At 38.2% G+C, this 23,863-nt stretch overlaps 1 pseudogene; it reads left to right on the forward strand.

Annotated features, from left to right (window-relative positions):
• The window catches only part of LOC149171582 (callose synthase 3-like), a 74,379-nt pseudogene extending 66,614 nt beyond the window's left edge, over positions 1-7,765 (forward strand).
• Positions 7,766-23,863: the final 16,098 nt, after the last annotated feature.

Raw genomic sequence — 23,863 nt, forward strand, 5'->3', positions numbered from 1 at the left:
ACCAAAATATCAGAGTCATCTTTTAAGCCCTTTTCTGACTCCTAAAATATGAAAAGATTGCCGAGCATTTCTTTTACACTCGTTAAAACGGAATTAAAAGACGGTCCCCTTATAGCCCTTTTCTGACCGTAAAAACAAGAAAAGATTGCCGGGTTTTTGTCATTTCAAACTCGATACTGGAAATAAAACGACGTGTCCTTGATCGCTTTTTACTTTTCAGGTCAGTGGCACTAATTATGAAAGTACTCCTTGGTCGCAAGATCAAGCGGTTCCCCCAGGTATTATTTTATACTTTTTCGGGCTTGAGGGACACAAATCTACGAAAAAGTTCAACTTGGAGTCTTCTTAAGTTTTTCAAACTCTCTAAAATTGAAAAACGCCGAGTTTCTCCTATACTGGGCTCGTTAAAATTTCACAGTAAAGGACCTGTTCAATTACAAACAGGAACGAACCACTCCTTCCTAGGGTTCGAATCAAAACTAGGTTGGACTCATCCGAAGGATGAGCTTATAATCAAGCATATGTTATCCTCCTCAAGCTTGTTAAAAATAAAGAGGTACTTGCCAGAAATGGTGGGGGAAAAGAGAGAAGAATGAGCCTATTTGTTATCCTTTGTCTCAGAAGAAACTTTATTACCACTCTTGAACACGACACTTTTCATTCACCTGGGTTGGGAAATCTTTTACCTCACAGTTGATCAAACCACATTGAAAGTCTTCAGCCGGGTTCCGGGGATTAACTTTGAGTCATTCATCACCAAGCCATTTGTTGTGTCGTTATGTGTTCAAGAGGTCTGCAAGCAAAACTTTCATCTGCAAAATACTTGTCAACCATTTGACCATCCCTGAGTCAGTCCTTACAGCAACATTTCTTCAACTTGAACAATGATTTCGTGTTGTGGGCTTGCCTGCAACGGGTCGCTTTCTATCGACATCAGCACATTATCTAGAGAGATGACTTAGAAATCGTCAGTGCCTTGAAGTCTGCATGCATCAATGGCAGGTTTCTCGCCTTTGACGTCAGTTTACATCATTGACTTTCGATCGAAGGATTCCGTGAAATGTTCGACATCAACTCATTCATTCACATCTCATGGATTGTACTGGGTACTTTGAGAACCATTGACATTACTGGTGGTCTCTTTCACACTTGTTAACAGTTTACATCATCGACTGGTAATCGAGTGGTTTCTACCATGTTCGACATCAACTCATTTATTTGCATGGCTAGAATCGTACCAATTCGGGAAGCAGAAATGAAGACCCTGGATCTAGTTTCCACCATCCAGGTTGCGAGGAGTTTTGTATTCATTATCTAAGTAGACTAATCATAAACAGATGGCTGCGCCCATACTCTGTCTACAAAAGTCTATGATTATGATGTACTGCAAGATCATTCCTGTATCAGAGTAGTTAGTCAGTTAGTTAAAGTTTTGATCTGAGTATGGGAATGCCTACCTCAGTGATGATATAATCTTATACATGTATTTTGTGTTGAAAATTGCAGGTTCTAACCAGGCTCTGCACGAGATAATCCTTGAAATGATAAAGCGCTTCACCCTTCCTAGATTTACAAAACCCTAATCTACTACAGGCTTCGCACTTTAGGGGGCAATCTGTTACACTAAAAAATGTCACCATGGCTATGTACAGTTAGTATGGCTCTATCAACAGTCATGCTATCCTCCTGGGCAAGTCTTAAGCCTCTTCTCTCCATGTCAAACTCCAAAAAGAGAGAAAGTCTTTATAAATGTATTTATCTCTGGGTACGCAGGTTCTCTCAACCTTACCTGCGGGTACGCACCCAATGTTCACAAAAACTGCGTCTTTGGACGCTCTGTATGTAAAGGGGCAGGTGCGTCCCCCTGTAAAGGTCAAAATGCGCAAGTTTCATCTTCAAAAAGTTACTTGTGGTCATTTCTAGAGCATTCTAGAAGGTTGTTCGACGTGTATTGAGCGCCTCCAGATGGTTCATGTACCCCTACCAAAGAGGAACTTATCCCATCAATAAGGGAGATATCCCATCCAAAGAGGGGATTATCCCATTGATGGTGGACCTGAATAACTTCCTCCAGACCACTATAAATACAGGCATTGGGCCAGAAGGAGGGGAGGTTGAAAGCTAAACATTTCTAAGGGTAGATGCTGCAGGAATTAGGACTCCCATTTAGAAGCTTGTGAGGAGAGATTGTCATCTTTACTTGTTCTATTTGGAAGTGGGTGAGCTTTGTCAAAGTAAAGGAGAACTCTTGATGGACCCTGGGAGGGACTTGCACAACACCAAGGCTCAGGTTGTAATTGTTCCTTTTGTTTCCTATTAATGCAAATGAGTCCATTCTTCTCAATAACTTGTTATTTATGAGTTGTTTCATGTACTCCTTGGTCTATGTGTTAAATATGTTTTATTCTATGAGATTATCAAGTGCTATTTAATCGTTTGATTGTTAGTGGATGCAGGTTTCAAAGTGAAGGAGGAGCTCATCCGGATCCGCGGAGCTGGACTGCTACAACAGCGTTGGACTACAGGTAGAATCGAAACACTTGATTTCTTATATAGTAAATGCATGTTTAGAGAAGGATTGCTCTTGTTTGTCTTGTTTGTCACTAGAGAGTCTTAGGCTCCTAGGGAGGTTGATTTGTGTCCGCACTATCGACTCTTTCCGCCTGACAATAGTTAATGTTTTGAGATGTCTATGAAATTTGAAACTCGATTTAGGCTTGGTATTTAATGTAAATTTGTTTGAAAATGCCTTATTCAAAGTAGTTCCTAGTTTTTAGAAAAGCAGCTCTATATTCGCTACAGTAGGCAGAAACATAAATCCTTTTAGGGAATTTGGTTCACAGAGGTGGAAATTGATTTTTTTGATCTATTTATAATTTTATTTTGATGAAGAAATGGTTGGTCGAGGGTAGGAGAAGAAACAGTTTGTGCATTGTATTTTTCTGATATTTTCTAGTGAATGAAAAAGAGTGAGGTGTGACTTTACAGGGATTCCTATGTCAACCCCTAATGGTGATGTGATTTCTTATGTTGTAGGTTTTTTCTCTTGTCATTTCCATGCTTTGAATGTATTTCTTCATGTTTGGCTAAACAAGGATTTATCTAAGAACTCAGTATCGAAGTGCTCTAATATAGTTTGGTTAACAATTTATGTTTTCTTCTTAAGCGACATTTAGAATTCATCCTTCGTGCTCTCTCTATATATATTTTTTCCCAAGGAAAAATCGTAAATTTCATTATGTAAAATATTAACAATTACATGTTGTAGACGGTGCAAAAGGATCATATGTCAAAACCTGCTACATTACCACATATTGAATATTGTCTATGATTGATTGTTACATGATAGTAACTAATAAACTGACATGATATAAATAAACAAATACATGGATCTATGTACCAGCACAAAATAAACAAAAATGCAATGAGGATCTCCATCTATGATCTACAAAAAATCAGGGCACTGTTTCCCCCTGTGCATGATGATTTATGAAAGGCCTATGGAAATGCTAATAGAAGTCATGTACATTCTGCTCCTGTATCAACCAATAACCAAGAGGTTGTTGTGTTTCTTCCATGGAAAGGTTGTTGGAAAGTTGGTTCGTCTCCCTGTAGATATGACGACATGATATATATTCAAAATGTGATTTTAAACAAATAATTTCATCCAACATATTCCTGAGTTTGTGCATGTGGCATTTAGATTGTTGATTGAACTAGTTAATGAAAAGCTTGGAATCGCCAAAGATCTAAAGTTGTCGGCATCCTTTCTCAAGGGAAAAAGTAAGAATATGTATGAGAATGTTAGTTCTAAAAAACTATTTGTGCCTCTCCCTAATCCCATCCTCATCTTATAGTAATGATTGAGATTATCTGTATTTCGTTTCCACCATTCCTCTGCTCACCCTTCTACCTTGCCCCTATCAAAATATCCCTCATTCCTTCATCCTCTCACTAGAAAAACAATCAACTTTATATGACTATATGCCTAATGGATTTTCCTTCTACCATACCAGCAAAGTTTTAAATCTATACCTCTGATTTTTAAAACCTAACCTAAACCTTAAGTGACTGAACATTTGGACAAAGAGAGATCTCTCAGAACTAGAAGGGCTAGATTCCGGTTTCAAAGTGGTTTTTGGTTACCTTTGGGTTCCTCTCCTCATCCTGGAGGAATTAAAAAGTGCTAACATCTAAGTGGTTTTTGGACAAAGAGAGATCTAAGTGACTGAACATTTGGACAAAGAGAGATCTATCAGAACTAGAAGGGCTAGATTCCAGTTTCAAAGTGGTTTTTGGTTACCTTTGGGTTCCTGTCCTCATCTTGGAGGAATTACAAATTGTTAACATCTACCAAAAGAAATTGAAAGGAATCAATTCGTAACAAAAGTTGGACAAAGGCACGGAAAGATATGGTTGTCAAAGACAAATTTTGTTGTAATTCAATTCATTTTGGAATCTAATTAGAAGTTTTGATAGGATGTGGACCTTTTCTATATTGTCACTACAGGCAATGATAATTATACATGGCATGGTTTAGGTTCGCCAATTAAAATATATACATGGCATGGTTTAGGTTCGCCAATTTTAATATTCTATGGATATGTCTTTCAGGTGGTTCTAAATATATTTATAACAATAGCTATTCAGTTCTCTTTATCAAAGTCTTGAGATATTTATTTCTCTAGTGATAGTTCTTACAGTGTATATTTTTCAATATGGTTGATTGTATTTTGTTTTGAGTGGACTTGGAAAATAAATGTTACATGAAGTTGTTGTACAACATAATGTCTATCTCGAAGTAGCCCTAGTTTCACAAGCATTTGTTTAGCTCGGTATGTTAATGACCTAACCTATGGTGATGGAAATTCTTTACTTTCTCTGTTGGCACAAAGACACATACTTCATGGTTGAAAAAAATACAAATCTATTATGCATGGTGGTTGAAAAAAATACAAAGCTATTATGCATGGTTTTGTTGTCTTTCATGTCAAGTTTGCAGATAACTACCACTTTTACACAGTCACTTTGTCAAAGGAATTGATTTGATGTTTCTATTTATTGCGTACAATGTCTATAGCCAATCATATCATAACACTCTCACATATCTCTTAATCACTTTTTCCATGTGGTTTATGGTCCGGACGTGGCTATTTGCACCTTTCCTATTTAATCTTTCTGGATTTGAGTGGCAAAAAATTGTGGATGATTGGACAGATTGGAACAAGTGGATCAATAGTCATGGAGGTATTTGTTTGCCACATTAAAAGAGTTGGGAATCCTGGTGGGATGATGAACAAGAGCATCTCAAATATTCAGGCTTGTGGGGACGGATTTGGCGAATCTTGTTATCACTAAGATTTTTCATCTTCCAATATGGAATTGTTTATCACTTCAACATTACACATGGCAACAAAAATGTTATGGTATATGGATGATCTTGGTTTTCCATTGCCATTGTTTTAGGGGTATTGCAGACTGTAGCAATGGGTAGAGGTTCAGTGCAAACTCATGTTCTGACTTTTGAAGGGGCTTATATTCATTAGTTTTGTTTCTATTCTAATTATTCTCATAGTTGTTCGCGACTTAACTATAATAGATTTGTTTGCATGTTTCCTTGCATTCATGCATATTTGATGGGCCTTGCTGCAGATTGCACAAGCCTGTAACTATAATAGACTTGTTTGCATGTTTCCTTGCATTCATGCATATTTGATGGGCCTTGCTGCAGATTGCACAAGCCTATAGGCCACCATTTTTTCAGTGCACTAGGATTTTGGGGTATTTTCATTCCCTTTCTCGTGATTATGAATATGTAATGAGACTCATAATTTTTACACCAATTGCTATATTGGCTTGGTTTCTATTTGTATGAGTTCCAGACCCATTTTCTCTTCCAATTAGGCCTTCAATAGAGGCCTACAAACGCACTGGGATTTTGGGGTATTTTCATTCCCTTGCTCATGATTATGAATATGTAATGAGACTCATAATTTTTACACCAATTGCTATATTGGCTTGGTTTCTATTTGTATATGAGTTCCAGACCCATTTTCTCTTCCAATTAGGCCTTCAATAGAGGCCTACAAATTTCATGTACTCTTGTTGGTAGGAAAAACATTGGTCTTCCACAAGGACGAAGTAATATGCTTCATTATCATGTATGTTCATATGGTACGTTGCTGGGCCTTGTTGGTAGGAAAAGACATTGGTCTTCCACAAGGACAAAGTAATATGCTTCATTATAATGTATGTTCATACGGCTTGTTAATGCTTCATTATCATGTATGTTCATATGCTGGGCCTTGTTGGTAGGAAAAGACATTGGTCTTCCACAAGGACAAAGTAATATGCTTCATTATAATGTATGTTCATACGGCTTGTTAATGCTTCATTATCATGTATGTTCATATGGTACGTTGCTGGGTCTTGTTGGTAGGAAAAAACATTGGACTTCCACAGGGACAAAGTAATATGCTTCATTATCATGTATGTTCATATGGTACATTGCTAGGTCTTCTTTATCATGAATGCAGGTTGTCCACCTAAGTTGAGAAATCTATAGATAGTCAAGTGCAACATTCTTCCTATTTAAGGAATGACATTATCTTCACAAGATTTGTCCACCTAAGTTGAGAAATCTATAGATAGTCAAGTGCAACGTTCTTCCTATTTAAGGAATGACATTATCTTCACAAGATTTGTAGGTTCCTGCTTTGATAACAATCATGACATGGTATTACCTAATGTTGCAATCTTTGTGATCTCAAAAGTGGTGGTTAAGGAAGATCATGTTCAACTCATTTGAGCAAATCTATCCAATATTTGCATGAAATATGATATTTTCGAATGTACTAAAGTCATTTTCTCATGTAAAGTAAGGAGTTATCAATTGAAATGTAATAATACGATTGTGTGCATCCAATATCTCTTCTCATGTAAAGTAAGGAGTTAGCAATTGAGATGTAATATCATGGGTCACGGTTAATTTCTAATGCGATTGTGTGCATCCAGTATCTCTTCTCATCTAAAGTAAAGTAAGGCTAAGGCGTTAGCAATTGAGATGTAACACAATCTAGTATCTCTTCTCATGTAAAGTAAGGCTAAGGCGTTAGCAATTGAGATGTAATATCTTCTCATGTAAAGTAAAGTAAGGCTAAGGCGTTAGCAATTGAGATGTAACACAATCCAGTATCTCTTGTCATGTAAAGTAAGGCTAAGCCATTAGCAATTGAGATGTAATATCATGGGTCACAATTGAGTTGTGTTATCTCTTCTCATGTAAAGTAAAGTAAGGCTAAGGCGTTAGCAATTGAGATGTAACACAATCCAGTATCTCTTCTCATGTAAAGTAAGGCGAAGGCGTTAGCAATTGAGATGTAATATCATGGGTCACAATTGAGATGTAACACAATCTAGTATCTCTTCTCATGTAAAGTAAGGCTAAGGTGTTAGCAATTGAGATGTAATATCATGGGTCACAATTTGAGATGGGGTCACAATTGAGATGTAACACAATCCAGTATCTCTTCTCATTGAGATGCAATATCATGGGTCACAATTGAGATGTAACACAATCCATTTCTAATGCGATTGTGTGCATCCAGTATCTCTTCTCATGTAGGCATTAGCAATTGAGAATTAAGATGTAATATCATGGGTCATGGTTAATTTCTAATGCGAGTATCTCTTCTCATGTAGGCATTAGCAATTGAGAATTAAGATTTAATCTCTTCTCATGTAGGCATTAGCAATTGAGAATTAAGATGTAATATCATGGGTCACGGTTAATTTCTAATGCGAGTATCTCTTCTCATGTAGGCATTAGCAATTGAGAATTAAGATGTAATATCATGGGTCACGGTTAATTTCTAATGCGATTGTGTGCATCCAGTATCTCTTCTCATGTTCTCATGTAAAGTAATCATGTAGGCATTAGCAATTGAGAATTGAGATGTAATATCATGGGTCACGGTTAATTTCTAATTAATTTCTAATTCGTACACACATAAGACACTTGTAAAAAACATAACCCATGACTCAACATTTGAACACTACAAGAAACATGAACCTATAAATAAAAAATACAGAAATATCAAAATTTTGAAAAATAAATGGAAAAAATACAAAATGTCAAAATTTTGAAAAAAGAAATCTAAAATTAGTACACATAGGACACTTGTAAAAAACATAACCCATGACTCAACATTTGAACACTACAAGAAACACGAACCTCTCAAAATTCCATGTTATGGCTTCTTCTTTAAGCTCGTTGCCCTCTTCTCCAACTTCAAAAATTTTGCCGAAAGGAAATCCCTACGAATGATTCTCACAATGAACAAGCAAGACTCGAATTTATGGGATAAATATCAACCTCGAGCACACGAAATTACAAGCGAGGAAGAAGAATTTTTTATTTGTAAGGACTTGATAATCTTCATCAATTTGAATCCCTATGAATGATTCTCACAAAAACAAAAAACTCCCCTCTTCCATGACATGGTCAAATGCTTTTACCCTTGAAGTTATACGATAGCGAAAATGAGATATGATTAACCCTGAGCACGAATTTTTCTGAAAAATTTAAATTTGAACCTCTGAAAAATCCATAACAGACAAAAGAAAATGGAAGATTACAGAAGCACCACATGGAAGGCAAACATTTATTTATTCTTATTCACGAGCAGTGTAATATCATTCCATCACAACATCCATTTATGCTCTTACAGATACGAAGTAGAGAAAGCAAGTTAATCCAGCGGGTCAGGTTCGGACCATGCCTCACTCTCAGCTTCTGACTCTACCTCACTCTCGGCTTCTGACCATGCCTCACCCTTAGGTTCTGCCCATGCCTCACTCTCAGGTTCTGCTTCAGCCTCACCCTCTGCCTCAGCCTCAGCCTCAGCCTCAGGTTCTTTGTCGCTGAAGTTGGGATCGTGCTCATCTATGGCGGCTGGGAAATAATCATCGATCGCCTCCGCCTCCTGTGTGTGGGGTCCTTTCCACGTGTACTTACCGCCGTGCCCTGATTTCGTAGGAAGCCCCTGGTAACCCGATCCAGTATGTCGCGGGGGGCGTACATAACCTTTCTCAATCAACTTATGCTGCCGTACATACAGTGGCGGAGTCTTTTTACGGCGGGGGAAAAGTTTATCCCGCTTTTTCCATGGTAACTCGGCCAACCCACTATTTGGCTTTGCCTTTTGCTTTGCCTCAAAATTTGCCTTGGCCTTTGCCTTTGCCTCGCTTCGCTCAATAATATCTCTTCTTTCCCTTACCCGGGTGACCCTGTTTATATTAGACATTCTCCCACAGGGTGCAGACGGACAGTTGAATTGGGAAAGAAATCAATTCAACTCCTGAATGTTTGTGTAGATTTGGGAAGATTTAAGGCGTGCGAGAAGGCAATGACGTAACTGCTGGAGACGTCCCATCCAACCATACCATTTCCGTACAAACTAACTTAACGGAACTAATTGAGGATCAGTGTCTTTCAGTCGCCATGTGTCCACGCTTATGGGGTGGTAAATTAAATTTAGTTGGGTGAGTATTGGTCGTTGGGTTGTATTAATGCAGTTTGATTATTTTTATTAGGAGTTGTTTTTAGTTTACTATAGTAATCGATTTGTAGCGATTTAGCATTACTTTACGCTGTTTATCTTGCTAAATAACCATTTGCTATCGCGAATATTCAAACTTTTTAAACCGTACTCCATTTCATGGTATTATTTGGCCTCTTTTCGAGGCATGGAGGCGGAAAGCATAGGTTATATGATATTTTTTCATATTTACAAATTCGCTTTAAACAAATTCGCTTCAAACTAATGATGTTTGATGTTAGCATTAAATCCCAAGCATTTTATGCTAAGCATATTTAGTATAATGAAAAACCCACCACCTGCGTTAGGGTTGCTCACCACTTCCTGCCAGGACTCTTAGGTGTCAACTCTGTTGTTCTGTTTACATGACACCTGTTCTTATTTTTTATAATTTCTAATTTCTATCAGGTTGTAGTTGTTTTAACGTTGTGGGCTTTGCATTACGATTCTTCTGGGTGATCTCTGATCTGTACTGAACTGATATCAGGGTCAGTGCTCAGCCTATATCTCGAATAGGCTCCACCCAGCGCCTATCTTAGCTGATGCCAGAAGCTGCCCCTGCTCCCCGATCTCGGTCAGTTGGTCTGTCGGCACTCGAAATCTCCTTCGAAAAACATAGACAGAGACCAGGGCAGGAGCAGCAGGTAAAGCATAAGAGGTAAAGGCAAAGCCAATAACAGTTTACTCATACTCAATCTTTTATCCCAGCTTTTTCATCGCCAAACAGTATTGGTTTTCTGCCACTGAGACTGAACATCCACCCGCCTCGAAACACACTTTAGACAAGCTCATTGAATGAATGAAAATCATAATCTGAATAAGAGTATGATACTATCTTACTACTGGAAAAGCTTACTTTTTTTCTGCAGTTATAGGCCATGGGCTTCTCTAAGCAATGGACGGCGATGCGCTTACTCTGAACATGGATTGCCCATTCCTTGCTGCCTGCTTAGTAGCCCTTAACGAATTCCTTAAAAAGCCCAGGTGAAAGCTTTTTTTGCTCTGTCCGAAAGAGCTCTGGTTTTCTCTCAGTGCGAGGGTCCTATTCTGAACCAGCCGCTATCACTTTGGCTGTAGGAGAGCACTTCTACTCAGAACGGCCAAGCTCACTTCGCGCCAAACCAACAATCTGCACGCTTAGCCGCATTGTTCATCTTGATAGGGAAGGAGAAAGGTCCCGGATAATTGTTTCTTCGCCACTCCATGCACTGCTCCCAGTGCGCCACAACGCCCCTAATTCCAAACGCACAGGCACTGCGATGACCTTGCAAGCCTCTTCGTATTTCTCCGTTCACATGGGCTTGACAAAGAATGAACGAGATCGTCGACGGTCATTCACCTTGATGCTCGGTTGAAATCCCTCCTTTTCGCAGGCATTGACCCGTCCGGAGGGTATTCTTGAGTTCACTTTCACGGATGAGATTCGGGCAGTCGCTGGGCCTTCTTTCTTTTAGTCAATCGCTAGATGCAATGCTGCTCTTTCGTCTCATCCACTAGCTTACATTAAGTGATTTCACTGTCCTTTGCGCTGTCAATCATCAACCCCTTCGTTGGTAATACACAACCTAAAAGGGGGATTGAGCCCTAAAGCCCACTCCAGGGCTAGACTCCATCCTATTCCCCTGCCTTCCATTTATAAACCAAATACCGACAAGTGTCCGGCATAAAGAAAATCTCATGTTTTTTTGTCTCATACCCTTCCTTAAACGGCCTGTTCAACGCGGGCTACGGTCCTTTAACCTCACTACTAAAGGAGTCATTGCCTATTCATCCTGGCTTCCACCTCCTCCGTTGCCCACAGCCAGGTACACGGATGTAAGGTGACACTTGGTATTCATGCGATAGCATGAAGTCCAACTGCAACGACTTTTATATTTTTATATATTCTCGTTATATTTTATATATTCTAATTGTTATATTGTTTTATTTAATTATTTTTTTATATAACTTTTAATTATTAGTTTTTTCTTTTTATTACCACCTGGTAGCCTGTTTATTAACACGTCCAATATTGTTCTCTTTTTATTTTTCAAATACATATTTCTGCAAAACCCGGAATCGAGCTCAGCGTTTACAAATTGAACCATGCAGAAAATGGGGGAAAAATAGGTTTGGGAATGCAATTGCTTGATTGGGCTTGAATGGACTTCTGGTGGCTCTGATTTGTCTCTGCTTATCTGGAATTTGAGAATTCTGTTGTGCTCAGGAGCTGGAGCAAACCCTCTGCCTTGCAGTGCAAGCAACTCTTCAAGGATCGTGTAATAATATATTTATGTACAATATGCAATTTTCAATTTTATTATTCCCAATCCTTGCATGACCCACCAAATTCCTACCTAGATTTGGCGGGTGTCGAGCCTGTAATTGGCGGAGGGGGTTATCGACTAATGTGATTCAAACCCTGTACAGGTCTGTCCTCTGAATTTTTTTAATACGTTTTTAACTCCGCAATTCACGCAAATTTTGTTTTTGCCACCTAGTATTTTTGTCCATTTTTGTTTAAATATCAGCTCTGCAAGAAATTTAAGTGTTAATTTTGTCCGTTTTATTTAAATATAAATTATTTTACAGAAAATTAAGGTGTTAGTTTTGCTCCTTATTGCTTAATTTTCAATCTTTAGCAAGAAATTACGGGATTCACTATTGAGTGGATCACGAAGCGGAGAAATTTGAAGGACGGTGACTTAATTCGATTTCAACTTGTCTGAAAGATTACTTAACTGATTTACCTTCTCTTGAGTGGATCAAGGAGCGGAGCAAATTGAAGAAGTGAGACTTATTTCGATTTCAAGAAGTTATTTATGTTAGGTGTGAACGATTATTTAGCTAATTTTTTTGTACCTAATAGTTTTTTTTATCGTTTGTCTCAACTGATATTTAGCTGATTTTTCTATTTGCCCAGTAATTTTTATTGTTTGTCTAAATACATTTTCTGTTTGCATGATAATTTTCAGTTTGTGTTCTCAGGCTCAGCAAAAGAAGCGCAAAAATGGATTTTCATATCTATCTTGCCAGGACGAGCATGTAGACTTCTATTTTTAGGTCAGATACATTACCTCCTTGACAACATTTATGGTACATTTACGTGCAGGGTAGAGGCACTGTCGCAGTCATGCCAGGAAAAAAACCTGAAATGTAAGTTACTGATCTGAATGGTGTTTTCATTAAATATTGAGCCATGTCTTGCTTGTGGGGTATAAATGCAGGCCAACACATTATTCTTTCTCAATAATAAGCATGCACGTTATCACAAGATTAGAATGAAAATGATTTATGACAGATTTGTTTTTATTATCTGTAAAGATGAGCTGTGCTTTTCTCTCAGAAGTCGAAATGGATAGTTAATGACTCATTTGTAACATGGACCTCTGCTATAAAGAAGATGATGAGGGGAGGAAGGGTTCCAACAGTACCGACAGAGGATATTTAAATTTATTAAAACAGATGTACAATGCCGATATAAACCAAGTTAAATTAATGCATAATATATAAGTAAACGAAAGATGAAACCAATCAGAATTTACATTCATTATTAAAGGATTAAAAAAGAAGTCCAATGCACACTTATGTTCACATCATGCTCGATTGAAACTCTAACGATTGGTTAGCCAGTTATCCCCCAACACTTCATCGCATGCAGCTTCAGATATTTAGTTTGAATTGTAATTGCTCTGTATAGTTGGTATGCTCCTTGCTGATCATTTCTCATGGAGTAACAATGTTTACTTCCTCTGAAAATAAAAAAAAGGTTATAGACAACCTTTTCCTTTTCGATCCACAGTAACTTGAATCACTTGATGCTTAGCTGCAATATTTGCCATTACTCGGCATCTGCCATTTACATTTAAGTTACCTACTGTTTGAATATTCCTTTACAACCAATTCTAATCGATATTTAAATCAATATTTGTTTGAATATTCCCCTGCAACCCAATTCTAATTGCTTGGAAAAAAAAGTTTAATTGCTCACTTAAAGAGTCATTGATATTAACTACAAATGATCCAGGAATGACCTCGAGATCAACTCACTCTCCTTCCTTTGTTCCAAACTGGAGGCCACGCACATCATCTTGGTAAAGAATGGCAAGGCAACCTAGTATGAGCTTTGTAGAGAACCTCCTCAGCAGATCCTACTTCAGGGTTTCGAATACAATACCAATTCATGCGTAGAAACTTGTCATAGGGCGTTGATCCGTAGTGCTTACCCAAGTCCACATCCAAACTGTACATAATGAGTTTCAAAATTCTATGAGATAATCCATCATCTCTGACATGTATTTCTCTGTGCAAGACCTGATAAAAACTATAAAATACTTATTCTGGATATGTGTGAGTTCATAAGTAGAGATTTTAATTTTTCATGATTGCAGAGATAAAAACTATTAAATACTTATTCTGGATACGTGCGAGTTCATAAGTGGAGATTTTAATATTTCATAACCGTCTTGAGAAAAACATAAACCTACCCAGATTTAAGGTCACAACGTGGAAGAAATGGAAACCCGTGACCTCTGCTATAAAGAAGATGATGAGGGGAGGAAGGGTTCCAACAGTACCGACAGAGGATATTCAAATTTATTAAAACAGATGTACAGTGTCGATATAAACCAAGTTAAATTAATGCATAATATATAAGTAAACGAAAGATGAAACCAACCAGAATTTACATTCATTATTAAAGGATTAAAAAAGAAGTCCAATGCACACTTATGTTCACATCATGCTCGATTGAAACTCTAACGATTGGTTAGCCAGTTATCCCCCAACACTTCATCGCATGCAGCTTCAGATATTTAGTTTGAATTGTAATTGCTCTGTATAGTTGGTATGCTCCTTGCTGATCATTTCTCATGGAGTGTCTTGATTCCAGGGTTATGTGTGGTTGGTTTGATGCTTTGGTCCCATTTGGGCCTTTCTAAGTGTAACTAGCCTTCATCGAATTGTTAGGTTACAGTTAGTATAGGGAGAGGTGTAAGACTTTCAGTGTGTCTATGTGTCCCTCATTGTTGGGGAAACTATAATTTTGATGGTTATGGTAAGTTCTATAATAATAATGCATGGAATTCTGTAGGACTTACTAGCAGGAAATCTCTCATTATCTAATTTAGATTTCCATTGTATATGTATTTTTTTTTATGTAATTAGTTGTTGTTTTTCATCCAGAGGAATTGAGAATTAAAGAACCAAGAGATAACTGAGGATTTTGGGCCAAAGAGGATAATTCAAAGAGAAGGAACAAAGCTTTAGAAACTTAGGAAGAGATTGTCCAGTTCTGTGTAAAATGCATTTTTCAAGTAATATTTGAATTTCGGCTTCGTACATCATTTGTGTGTTTTCAATTTCTAGGTTCCATTAGTGTAAATATTTTGTAACTTTGGATTGTGATACTTGGGCTCGATATCACTTGATACCATTGTGATGAACGAGATCCACTCAACAAGGAACATAAGGAATCAACTAGGGAGCAATGGCAAGACAAATTTTTCTTAAGTTGTGATTGCTTGGAAGAATCATTTCCACTAGAGTCCAAAACTTAGTTATATTTAGACCTGAATAAGAGTCGACACTTTATACTGAGTTTGAACTAGAATAGGTTTACCATTGAACTAGAGAGTGAACTCCGACCATAGCATAACTCATTCGTTAGTCAGACTTTTATGCCCAAAATTAAAATGAAAGGGATTGACTTCCCGACAACTTGAATACCTGTAACTTGAATATCCGTGCTGAATTTTTTTAATACGTTTTTAACCAGTGTTAGTGTTAATCCCCTCACCAAGGTTCAAATCCCCAAAGTAACATGTTTCACCCCTCATGGGCCAGTTTCTATGTGCAAACAGGCTGGTGTGTGCTTCACCCTGCATGGGCTGATCACCCAGTCAATGAGTCATTCCATCCACTTGAGGCCAAGAGCTAGTCCTGTGCGACTTTGGTGGACCTGTTGTTTCTTAAGCAAAGAATTCTCATTTGAGTGTAATAAAGTCAGTTACAATCATTATAGCGTTCCTGGATTGGGGGAGAGCATGCTTGCAGCATTGTGGTAGCATTCAAGTTGTTTATTTTTGCAAGGTATTACATATTTTTTAATATTAATCTGGAACAAAGAATTGACTAGTCAGCTGGACAAAAGTGTTGGTGCTGACGGTTGGGGCACTTGAATATAATTCATCCTTGAAACTAGTATGTTATGTTGTAAAGAACTCCAGTAGTAGTGTTGTCATATTCTTTTTAGCGCTAGTTGACTCCTGTGCTTGACTGTGCTTTTTGAAGAAGCAGAGTTAAGCCTACTCCTTCAAGTTTGACTCGTGAGTATTGCATATATACTATTGAAAAGATGATCAGAGCATTAAAAGGATATCTATCCATTCTTCTATGTGCTGCTTTAAACTTTAGTGCCCTCGATGTTGTTATTATTTTCTGGTTCTTTTGCAAACTTTTTTTAGCCCGTGTTTTGTCTTCTCTGCTTCTAATTACTGAGGTTTTACTTCCCCTATAAAGAGGGGAGGTGTGGCCTCTTGATTAACCTTCAGCTTATTGAAAAGGGTATGCATCATTGTTTCCAAGCTTCGACCCTTATAAGTTAAATATGAATTAAGTATAATATTCAACAATTGGCTTATTTGAGCTAATAGGCTCCGAGTTTTCGTTCCTTTGTCTATAAAATTTGGGTCTATATTGGTGTTTTAAACATTGGTTAGGCTAGAATGGAATTGGTTTTTCTAGATCGATTTTGTAAAATGCGACATCATTTTGATTAGGTTCATGCTCCCAGGTCTGCAGAATTTCCAAACACAGGATCTATACCATACTTGGTTATCTAGTATATGTTTAGGTAAGCTTGGGCATTGCCCACCCCTATAATAGATTGCCATATCGCTGACTGTCATATCCTTTCTTTTCTGCAACGAGAAGTTCAAGCCTGTCACACTCAACTGCCAGAACCTCACTTGCAATCTAACACCAAGATTTTATTTGAGATTTGCCTCTGATATCAAATACATCACTTAATTTCCGATTTACTTTTGCCGTCACATACATCATTTCATATGCCATCTGCCTCCGATGTCAGATAGATCACGTAATTGCACCGATTGCTCACTTAACTGCCAACTCCATTTCAAATAAGTGCATATATGTATTTCTGTGCCTGTCAGAAATTAATCCCGCATTCAAGTGTTGCGATCTTGCACGGCTTTCCCTATTTGGTTGTACAACACTTTTCGGTTGCATCTCTTTTAGCACATAGGTTCCAAAAACGCTCGTTCCACGAGGTTGAACAAGCCTATACAAACATCCATTACCCACTGTCTTTCAATCTTTTCAAATTATTACCTCTTGCTTCCAGTAAAATATTCTCAAAAACTCAGTTCCATTCACACTTAAAACCAGCTTGCAAACCCGTTGAACTCTTTTATAAATTGGCAAAAGCAATGCCTAATTTCTTGCCTACAAAACAAAACTACCTTCTGCACCTACATATTGACATACATCTCTCTGCTTCACATAACATGGAATCCATTAGCATAATCCAACTTACTCAACTGGCAGCATTGTTTCTCTTAGCACTTGTTCTCATGACTCTTCTGATTATGGACATCGTGAAAGTAGAAGCACAAAGAAAAAAGAAACCAAGAAACAGCCACTAACAATAACATCTCGAACAAGGAGCATAGGAATCTACGGAAAGTACTCGGCTATTAGACTATCTAGAGGAGCATACGAATCTACAACAAGTACTTGGCTATTAGACTATCCATCTATTGCTTCTGCCTCTACAGCATCCTTGCCAGGGAATAGAAATAAGTGGCTTTTGGGTTCAATTCTTTTCCTTCTTTTGGGTATGGTTTTGCACAATGATTATGGAGTATATTTGGGTTTCCTCACATTTTTGAGGAGAGATTGTCAAAATTTTGAATCTCAGGCCTATTTTTGCATTATTTTACGCGATGTCTTAATTCTCGTCTTCCTTCTCTGTTATAGGTCTATACATAAATCTGCAATCACCTAGAAAGGAGGTTTTTTTGAGTGTCTTCCCTGATATTCAGGGTTTTGTTAAGTGCTTCTTAAAGGTGAGGTGTGCCTGTTCTAATATTTCAGTGAGATCAGATATAGATTTGCTATTTGGAAAAGAAAATCACTCCTGTTTGGCATTTTGTCTGATGCAAATGTTCCTGGTGAGGTGGAACAAAAAGTCATGTCCTATATTCTTCTCCAAAGAAACCTCCCTGGTTTCAATCCAAATACGCATGGTTGCTTGTATGGATTAGTAAGTGCTCTGATTTCTAAAAAGAATGGCGTTGCTTGAACCTGACATGCTTCTCAATTTTAAGAGAGGTTGTTGACTTCTTTGCAACATAAACACTGATATTTTGTTTTCGGATATTCTGGGATTACCATGTAAGAGATAGCTCTGCCTTTGAGTATATACCTGTGGTGATGATACAGGTCATCACTTTCCCTGGTCAGCAAGAAAAATGCTACCTTTGTCAACATTATGCTAATAATTGAGCAGTTTCTCAACATCTGGACCCTGCGAGAGTACTTGGAGTGTGACATGAACTTTTTGTGAGGAATGATTTCCTTCCGCTCTTTCTATCTCGGGTCTGTTTCGACGCCGTCCGTTGGACCACCCCACTCCGTAGATGTTGGCCCCATCAATAAGAAAAGGAAAGAAATCACTGTACCTCTTCGTTCTCTATGTGTGGCTATGGCTGCTGGCGGCTATTATGATGGACTATTCTGACTGTCACTGACTGGTTGTTTGCATATGGGCATTGGAGACCCAAGTGTAGTTCATAACTAGTGCCAGTGGTGATCTAGCTCTTGTTTATATTAACTAGTCCATTGTCGTTCCACCTTTTAGCTTTCTATGTTGTTAAAGCAAACATAGAAGCGATGTATATGAACAAGTAGTAGAATCTTACTATGAATGAGACCGAGACCAGTATGCAATTCCCTAAGTCAAACACAGCTTACAAGCATCTGGGTTCCAGAACTCAATTTTGGCTTGTCATCATTATCTGATTAGGAAATTATATTCCTTGTTATGAAATTAATTCTATAGAAAGTGCTAGTTTGGCTGTATTGTATTAAAGAGGATGCAGTGAAATTAAATGAATTCTTTGTATCTGTCCCTCTCTGTCCCGGACCAGTTTCTATGCTTTCTCAAAGTGCCGGCCAGATACGATTTCTTTATTAACACAACACTCGCACAATCCCAGCTTTTCTCATTGCTTCCCACCTTTCCGGAAGACCTGGGAAAGCTGTTGCATTCATGGAAGTTTGACAGCTCCGTTGGGGGATCTCCGAATAGCTCTAGTCACTCTTTAGAAATGAAATGGGGGGTAGGCACTTACTGCTTTGCCAATAAAAAAAGGAAAGAAATCACTGTACCTCTTCGTTCTCTATGTGTGGCTATGGCTGTTGGCGGCTATTATGATGGACTATTCTGACTGTCACTAACCGGTTGTTTGCGTATGGGCATTGGAGACCCAAGTGTAGTTCATATCTAGTGCCAGTGGTGATCTAGCTCTTGTTTATATTAACTAGTCCATTGTCGTTCCACCTTTTAGCTTTCTATGATGTTAAAGCAAACATAGAAGCGATGTATATGAACAAGTAGTAGAAGCTTACTATGAATGAGACCGAGACCAGTGTGCAATTCCCTAAGTCAAACACAGCTTACAAGCATCTGGGTTCCAGAACTCAATTTTGGCTTCTCATCATTATCTGATTAGGAAATTATATTCCTTGTTATGAAATGAATTCTATAGAAAGTGCTAGTGTGGCTGTATTGTATTAAAGAGGATGCAGTGAAATTAAATGAATTAAATGTAAATGAATCAGATCTTTACCTGGAGGCAAATGCTGTGATCAAGGTTTTAGTTGTAGGAATGAGTGCCCCTTTTTCGATTGTGTACATGAGTTTAGCATGCTCCTTCTTTACTGTAACTAGAAAATGCTTAAAAATAGAGTTCCCTTGCTCTAGCTTCTGAATCATAACATTGATGAGCAATGAAACAGCTAGCATGCAGGAGTGGCACTTTTGCAGGAGTGGCACTTTTCCTTAGTCAATGCAGGTGCAGGTGCATTCTCAAGCTGAACTTAATGCAGGGGCAAGATGAGCAATGGAACAACTAGCATTACTGGAGTTTGTCCCTGAATCATTGTGATAGAATTACTGGAGTATTGTGATAGTAGACATCATTGTTTTAGTCTGATTATACTGTGGATAAATTTTATTAATGCGCATTTTTGTATGGATTTGACTAGTATCTGCTTCTTACAAGGTCATTCCCATTAAGATCTAGTGTGGATAAATTTTGTTAATGCACATTTTTGTATGGATTTGACTAATATTTTCTTCTTACAAGGTCATTCCCATTAAGATCTGGTATGCATGGCAGTAGTTTCCCATTAAGATCTGGTATGCATGGCAGTAGTTGAAACTTGAAAATCCCCAAGGTAGGGACTAGCTGTGATGCAGCAAGTCCCTGCATGAAGAAGGCTATGGAAGGCTATGGAGGACAGCAGAAGCAGAGAAAATTTATCTGGTTCTATCTAAGGTACAAATAAAAACAAAAGCAAGTTGTTTGTAGTTGCTTGTAACTATACGTGAGTACAGAACGGAAGCAATCCCGTTGGATGGCTCTCGGTTTGCCACTTAAACGTTCACCTCCCTCCCGAGGAAGCTCAGCTGGCCGTACTCTAACATGGACTAATAAATAGCATAGTGGCACATGTCCCAACACTATCAATCCAAGAGTTGGAGCTTCCGGAAAGACCTTCGCCTTGCTGCCCGTCCGCCTTCACGCAATCTTTTTGCCAAAACCCTGGAATTTATGCACTCTAGTCTGCCATTGGAGCCACTGCTGTGGATTTGCTGATGATGATAATAGGGACACTCTGCTGGAATCCTCAAATGCAGACGAAGCGCAGGAAGAAATATGCGTGCTTGCATTTGCTTCAATGAAGAATATTTTCTTTTTCTTCGAACTGTCGTCGGATCTGTCATGGAGGAGGCCGCGGAACGAGATTTGCTTTAGCTACGTCGTAGGTTTCTATCTTGCAGGGAAACGGGGACAGAGCCTTGACATTGTTTGAGCAGGGATCTTTTTGGTGGAAATTTTGGTAAATATCTTGTAAAAATTTTAGGAAATCTAAATTATAGTTTTGAAGCGTCAAGATTTCCACCATTAAAAAAAATAGTATACTTAAACCGCTAATTTTTTTAGAATTAAAAAGAAAATGGCTAGACGAAAAAAAAATTATTTCCCACAATTATGTGGCGTCTGTAGACGATGACAAAGTCAATTACGATGAAGTAATCTAGCTAGATAGAATCTGTCTGTCGGTCCGATATTAGGATGAATGTTGTAGTAACACAGAGACAAAAGATTTCTGGCATTTAATTTTACGCTTTAGTTTGAAGTGTGGGGACGAAAATAAATATACATTTTGGCGAATTCTTAAAGTGGAATGTATTTGATAGGCATTTTAGAATATATGATACATGCACCACATTATTTTCGTAGGCATTTATTGGTACGTACTCAATAAACGATTTGCAATGACTACCTAAAAGCATTTTCTTTTGGCACAAATTAACGCTCAAATGTTGAATATGCGTCGCACAACCATGGTATATCTATTGCCCACAAGATCCGGAAATATATAGTGTCTTGTCCTTATTCCAATGTCAACTAGAATATGTTTTGAAATCCGAAGTAATGGTTGTTGTGATGTGTTGATGAAGTGGAGAAAAGATGGATTTCATGGCTGTGTGCGAGAATCTGATCTGCACGTCTTAAAAGTAGAAGGTCGAAAAGAAAGATTCACCAAATGCTTTACTGAAACTTTAAATATTCTAAATAATAAACGATTGAGAGGGACATTGTTTTGGACTTTGTGCTTTTCTTATGGATGTTAAGATCTGCTGATGACCTACACACAGTTACACAAGAAGAAGAATGACAAAATGGTATCACTTTTATTAACTTCATTATCTAGTAGACTTTCATGCAAAGCAATACTATATTTTATAAACTTAGAATGGATCCAGCCAATAATTCTCTTGCCCCAAATTGGTATCGCTTTTATTAACTTCATTATCTCGTAGTAGACCTTCATGCAAAGCAATACTATATTTTATAAACTTAGGATGATCCAGCCAATAATTCTCTTGCCTCGGAAATTCCGGGGTTGCTATGAAATTGTTTAAAAAAAAAAATTATTGTGCCCACGTGTAGCAAGAACTGAGCATGCAATGCATTACCACGTATCTCTCATGCTGAACACGAACCTGCATGCATACCAAATGCCTTATTCTGGCATAAAGAAATCATTTTGTAGCGGGCGGTGGAACAAAGGCTAGCTTGGCTGTCAGCGACGTCCATTAACTGTTGGCTCCAATGTCCATTACCAGCTAGCTCCCGACTGTAAAAACCTATCTAATGGAGCAATCCCTTATCTCTCTCGAATATGCTAACTAGTTCTAGCTTCAATTCTTTTGCTCGTGGTCTATATGAAGAACTTGAACCAGTAGCGGCCATCTCACAAAGTACCAACTGTATACCAAACAGTCTCGCAGATCCTCTTTTTCTTTTACGCCTCGAGGAAGTCCAAGGTTCGAGCATGTAAGAACGATTGAGTTTTGGATAATAGGATTTTCTTCAGGTTTTTGCGATTTCTTCTGTAATTTTTTGTTTTCTATGGATTTTGGGACCGTTATGTTAATCTCTAAATTAAAGTTTTGAAATTCAAGATTGCAGTAGCACGCAGCCTGGATTGTTGCAAAAGGACCCAAATTGTAGTATTTGTCTGTGCAGGCAAACGTAACACTGTTTGATTCTGTCAGATCTGATTCTGTGGTTGTCGTGTGATCAATGTGCAATTTGGGTAACTAAATTGTTCTTGAATTGCTTGTGTCCTTTTATAACAATATTTCAGCTTTTGTGTTATTGTCGGTGTGAAAAGATTACTACAAAACCAACAAAATGCAATAGTTGCACTTTCTCGTCTACAGGAAGGCGAAAGTTACATTGCCCTTGTATCTTTTTGCAGTCAGAACCTGAGACAGATGAAGTATTTGCGCAGATCACTTTATTGCCAGAGGCAGATGTACGTCATTATTTCAGTTTCTGGAAGTGAGTGAAGTTATATGAGGAGTCGGATCCACATAGAGCTCACCCGGACTGACTTTCCTGATAGCGGAATTGATAGATGTTCCCGCGGAGCGCTAACTAGCAACCTTTATTCCTGCTTTTACGTCTTGCCTTTGCTACTTGAGAGAATGCCTTGGACCGAGACTGAAAGCAGCTGACTTGCTTGTCATGCCTTTTCCGTTAGCTACTTAGAATGAACCACACAGAAGTGATTTCGAACATTGCTATACGACATGATTTGCTCCAGTATTGGTTTGTCGTGGTATCCGGCCTTAAGAGAGAGATTTCATCCCCTCAGCTTGCATTCCCCTTCAAGCATTCTGATTCATGTGGACCGATGCCCATAGCCAGAGAACAATGAAAAGAAATCGATGAACGTGTCTAGACCAAATCAGGCAAGGCTATATGCTTAACACATGCAAGTCTGGCGGAGAGTAGTAGCAGCTCTTAGTAGCGAACGGGTAAGTAATACTTCTCTAATCTGCCATTTAGTGGGGATAAAATACCGCATATTGTGATTAATCTGAAAACGTAAAATAGAAATGTATTTCTTTCTTGTCGTTTCAACTCAGACTATATTTACCGTTTATTACAAACCTAGTATGCTGTTTGAAAATTGGATGTGATTCTGTCTTGCTAATGGAGTATTAATCTATTTAAATGACATTCATAGTTTAGAGGGATGTGATTCTGTCTTGCTAATGGAATATTAATCTATTTAAATGCCATTTAGAGGTATAATTATTATTCTGGAGATTTTTTAAACAATTCGGGGAAAATTGATTTAGTAGCCTATGCGGCAAAAAAATCGTTAGACGGGCCAGAATTATGCAACTGCTCTAAAGTCTGATTGCTTTTTACCTACAGATTAAGAAGGGGTACTTACATATTAAGAAAAGGGAAGAGTGAGGCAGTTTACTTCGGGCATAAGCTGCTCGGTTCCGCAGACTGACCTTCACAGGCATTACAGGCATTGACAGGGACCAGTTCCGGCGGGAGGCAACCAGTTTGGCCTGGCATAGTCTACAAAATGAAGACAGAGACCTGGGATTCTCAGCAATAAGGTATTAGTAACTCAACTCTGAAGATCCCAGCGCCACA

The sequence above is a fragment of the Pinus tabuliformis genome, chromosome 4_2, assembly GCF_031772625.1.
Source record: "Pinus tabuliformis cultivar Carrire ecotype Pingquan chromosome 4_2, CPIR1, whole genome shotgun sequence".
In the NCBI taxonomy this organism is placed as follows: Eukaryota; Viridiplantae; Streptophyta; class Pinopsida; order Pinales; family Pinaceae; genus Pinus; species Pinus tabuliformis.